The sequence below is a fragment of the Apium graveolens genome, chromosome 9 (genome assembly GCF_009905375.1).
Source record: "Apium graveolens cultivar Ventura chromosome 9, ASM990537v1, whole genome shotgun sequence".
Classification (NCBI taxonomy): Eukaryota; Viridiplantae; Streptophyta; class Magnoliopsida; order Apiales; family Apiaceae; genus Apium; species Apium graveolens.
The window spans coordinates 171,989,654-171,995,154 of NC_133655.1; positions in this window are offsets into that span (position 1 = coordinate 171,989,654).

Consider the following 5,501-nt stretch of genomic DNA (forward strand, 5'->3'; position numbering starts at 1 on the left):
TCTTACCAACTGCCTAACACACTTACCATAAATGTTTCATACATTAATTAACCCTTTTTGGTCTTTAACCTATGTTTCAAAGTAAGGCGAGGGGAAAAGTTTCGTTCGCGAAACGCCGTTACTTGAAACGGTCGTTTCTCCTAAACCGTGCATCGGAATCGAACGAACTACATATCAAAACGAAGCTCGTAACATGAGCTATCTAAACATGGCAGTGGTCATAATCTAGCAGGGGGTTCTCGGGTCCTAATGCTATGCACAAAAACAGTCCAAAGAAAATCGGACGTTACGACGGCTATGTTTACGCGATTTCCAATATTTTAAACCATTCAAACCCATTCCAAATCAACCTCAAATCCAACATACAACCAACATCCATCCTCATCACATCATAACAACCCCAACCAATTCAATTTAATCATTTATACTTATGCCTAAGCTTAACTTTAATCATACTTAAGTTCTTTTAATCAAAACCACAACATTTACCATTCCATTTCACTACCATTCCAAATCCCAAACTCTAAATCACAACAACAAGCTACAATATCATCCTACTAATCAAAATCATCTTATAATACATAGGAATCTAGGGTTTGGAGATGGTATACCTTCCTTGAAGCTTTTTAACACAACACAAGAACTTTGAATGCCTAAAGAACCTTGATCCTTGCTTGTATAACCTTAATCTTTCATAAAATTTCAAGAAAACTAAAGTTATTTCTTGAAGGTTACTATTCACCATCTTCTTTCATGATTTATAGAAAAAGATTGGCTTGGAATTAGAAGCTTAAACTTATAGGAAGTATGTAACTATCCATGGGGAAGCTTAGATAATTACCTTGCTAAATAGTAAGTGGAGGAGCTTGGACTTTCATTTTTTAAGAAAAGCACCCGAGAGCATGAAGAAGAAGAAGAGAGATTTTTGTGTTTTGGCTTGATTTGCTTTTGGTTGGTTGATTTTTGTTGTTTGCTTTAGTGAATTACCTAGTTGCCCTTGGTTTTGTGTGGTTAAAAAGTCACCACATCTCCTTCCTTCCCATGTCATGCTTGTGTCACCTTGCACATGTCATAATGCTCCCACTTGTCCACACCTTGTGGTTTGATGATGTCACAGTCCCTGGCTTCTTGTACAAGCTTGTCTCTTGGTCACTTATTTGTTTTACGGTTCGCTTATCTTTCGTTCTCGTTTATCGTTTGAAGGATCATACCCGGGATCTTATTACTTAGGTTCCCTTAACCTTTCTCAATATATTGTATTCCTTTTATGATCCTCTCTTATAATCCTTTAATTTAAATCCTTTTTATCCTGTTACCTTTTTCTCAAATCTTTCCGTATCTAGTGTATTTCCGGGAAAAATCAAAGTGTTCGGATTTGGATTCTGACGATCTTTACATACACTTATATCCCATAAAAAGTACTAATAAAATCTCAGAATATCCATATCAGAACCCCTACATAGTGTGGCATGAAAAGTTTTCTCATTCAGCAAAAACACTATTCATAAGGGTTTCAAAAATTTCCCAAAAATTGGGGTTATTACATTTGTGGTACGAATTTCTTGACTCTTTGTCTTTTTCTATATTTTAAATTATTGGTTCGAGCTCCTCGTCCTTTTCTCTCTCCATTTCAAATATTAAATAATTGTGAAATATATTATTGTCTCAATTTTATAAATTGACACCATTTCGCGCTATCTTTATTATCTTACTCGGGTTCTTCACTCACTTTTTCTCTTTTTTCGTTATATTTGTTGTCAAGCATATATATTAAATTGTGACCCTTGTATTCTGTGTGTACTTTTAGTACACACATTCTTTTATTCATTTCGTATTTTCTATTTTTGGAATTATTATTGCCAGCTCATATTTAATTATTTTATTTCGCTTCGCAATTTTTTCGCAATATTGTATTTGCTCTATTTAGTATTCTTCTATGAGTTTGGAAATATTTTGAAACCTTTGTGTGGGCTCTTAAAACCTATTTGTGTGGTTAAATCATAGACGAGTTCATGGAGTTCGAAGTGTCTGGTAAACTCAGCACTTACTTGTATCGGTGTTGTGAGTATACGAGCACATCTCTGGGGTATGAGATTGGTTAATAATCATGATCGCTATTGTGTATTTTCTTCTTCTGGATTACCGAAGAAGTATTCTTTGTATTGTAGAAATGCTTTGTGCATTTCGAGTGTTTTCTTCTCATGGATTAACGGGGAAGAATTCCCTGTTTTGTACTTCATTTTGTGCGAGTACATATATGTATAAGAAACCCTTATGGATACATATCTTACTTATTTCGGCCTTACAATTATTTAGTTTTGATTCAATGCACTTATTATTGTGCTTTTCTTTTATTTATTCCGTTTAATCTGACAACCACTCTTGATTTCAAAACTCTGTGTTGGTAAGACACAATTCTTTCAGTTATTTAAAATTTGATTTTCTTTTTATACTTATATTCATACTGGGCATTCGGATCACACATATTATTTTTTTTTAATGGCAGGTAATCAGGGGTAAGCGGGGAGAGCAATGAGTGTCACATATTTTACCTGCAGTCGTTATAGTTGGCTTAGATAAATTCCAGGACTTGTTAGCTTTGTTTTCAGACTCTTTAGTATTTTAATTTTGATGATTTAAAACATATAAGTTTATCAGGATTTTAAGTTTCGGTTTATTATAATCTATGTTTTGCTTCAATACTCCGCTTTTAGTTAATGGTCCGAAAATGCAGGCTGTTACAATAGTGGTAACTCAAATTCTAGAAGAGCTGGAAGAAGAGGTGGCTTGGGACTTCCAAATACTGATACTTACACTAAAAATGATTTGTTTCTAAGAGAGCCTGGAAATCTGACAGGAAGATGAGAGAATGTAAAGCTTGAAGATTTGTCGAAGATCATATATATTCAGATAGTGGTTGATTTGTATGACACAAGTAAGCCTAAGGAAAAGATGTTGTATTTTCCAGAGTCTGAAGAAAGGTTGAAGATTTCACAGGAACAGATGAGAGATAAACCATGGAAAGAGTTAGAATATGTAATTATATTACTAAAGGTAATCAACTCTACTACTGCCAAATGGTTTGCTTATCTGAAGGGCCTAGTATATAGGAAGCAGAAAGGAATTGCTTACAAGTCAAATTACATTCCAAAATATTTTGATAAATCTGGAAACCATGTTGATATGTATATTGGAGAAGCCAAGGTGATCATGTCTATAGGTGTAAAAGTTCCCACTTTCAATCCTGATGGTAAGAAAGTTGGTATCTTAGAACTGGATGACTTGTCACTTGGAAGATCTAATCTGCATGACCTCAGAGCTGCTATCTATCAGAATGATGAATCTACAGAAGAGTTCAAGGATATCAAACATAGGATGGAGATGTATTTGAATGTTCTTGAAGCAAATCGACTCAAGAATTTCTTTGATGATGCTACTGGATTTACTATAGTTTAAGAATGAAGTTAAAGTCTGAAAGCACTAACTGTCAGATTGTATATTTGTTTATATTTCTGCATTTAGATAGTTTTGACATCATCAATTAGGAACTTGTGCATATTTACATAATGCACAAGCCGGGGGAGATTGTTAGAAGAAATTGATGATATCAGTATTTAAACTATCTGAGTTTATTGATCAGCATTTGATATTAGTATTTGATAGAAGTGACGTCATCAACATTTACCATCAATATTTGCTGATCAACATTTGACATCAGCATTTAGTCACATCAGTAATTGTCAAGATGGAAATCAGAAGATATCAAAGGAGGAAATATTTGCAGAGATATGTCGGTGTAGGACTTTACTTTTTGTAGCAATCAATAGATGGATATGTTTTAGGATTTCTTATGGTATTGTATTAGGATTCCTTATTGATTGTGTAACTGTTCAGTATCTAAGCATATATTAGGTTTACACTCTACATGGTTCAAACTTTGTTATATTATTCAAATAACCTAGCAGCTCTCAAGGATATCTGTACATTCTTAGAGAGAGTTTTGTAATTAGTTTTATTCATCAATAATAAAAATAGTTCTTTCAATTGTGTCTATTATTTCATTTTGATTGATTACCTCCCCTCTACAGTTGATTAAAGACCTACCAAAGTAGATGCAGTGTTGAGAGAAAGAATTGAGAAAAATGATTTGAAGCTCAAATCATTTAAGAATGCATCTCAGATGATTGGTCAGTACCATGAGAAAAATAAACCATGTGCTAACATAGCTATTAGTTTGGACTATGAGGCTTTGAACTTTCACAAGAAAAATGAAGCTGACAAAGGGAAATACAGTGTGAACCAAGATGTTCATGTAATGCTGAAAAATGTGAATGCACCCTTGTTCAAAGCTTGTGAAGTGAATTTCAATGAGGTGGAGTTGGTCATCAAGCAGGAACTTGTAGATAAAGAAAAAGAAAAGAAAGATGCATAATCTACTCCCAACACTGAATGTGAGAAGATGCCTATAATGAACCAAACACCTAAGACACCAACAAAGGAGATTAAGACTGAAAATACTGGAAAGAAGAAGAAGAACATAAATGGAAAAATAGGTGTGAACAAAAGCCACAACTATGCCTATGTGGAAGATGCTCCAAGAAAGCAATGACAATAATGTGGCTCAACAAATCATCTAACTCATGTTTGTAAAAATGCTGTTGGTTAGCCAAAATATGAAGCATGTAAGTACAATAAGGCACAAGCAGAAGATCTCTATTCTTTTTGTGACAAGTTTGACTGTAGTTCATACAACATGAAAGTTATGACCAGTTGTCATAGGTTGAGGAAAGATCTTAAAGAAGTTAACTTTAGATCTGTGATTAAAGATGAAAATGATGACCAAACTAAGAATGCTGTTCTTTTTGAATGTTCAAGTTCTAATTCTACAAATTCTGTGGAAAAAAAAAGAAAGTGCCTAACATTGTTTGGGTAGCTAAGCACACTTAATCCTCATTGTGTTAAGGGAAAGAAGATTAAATTCATATGGATAATTGACAGTGGATATTTCAGGCATATGATAAGTGAAAAGGCCATGCTATCATAGTTTGAGGAGATGGTTGGCCCTTTGGTGACCTTTGGAGGCAACAACAAAGGATTCACAATGGGATATGGCAAGTTTATTTCTGGAATTATTGTCATTGCAAATGTAGCACTAGTTGCTGGTCTTGAAGTAAATCTTCTTAGTGTCAGTCAATTTATTGACAAAGGTTTCAAGGTCATTTTTGAAAAAGAAGAAGGTTCAATCATTAGCAAGAAAATGGGTGAAGTTGCTCTGAAAGGAGTAAGGAAAGGAAGCTTGTTTTTGCAGACTTAAACTCAGCAAATAAAGATAAAATTTGATGCTTCTAAACCAAGGCATCCAGTGAACAAAATAATATATGGCACATGAAACTCTCTCACTTGAACTACAAGGCAATCAACACTTTGGTGAAAAGAGAATAGGTGAGAGACATGCCAGCTTTGAAATTTGCTCAAGATGAGGTCTGTGATGTTTGTCAAAA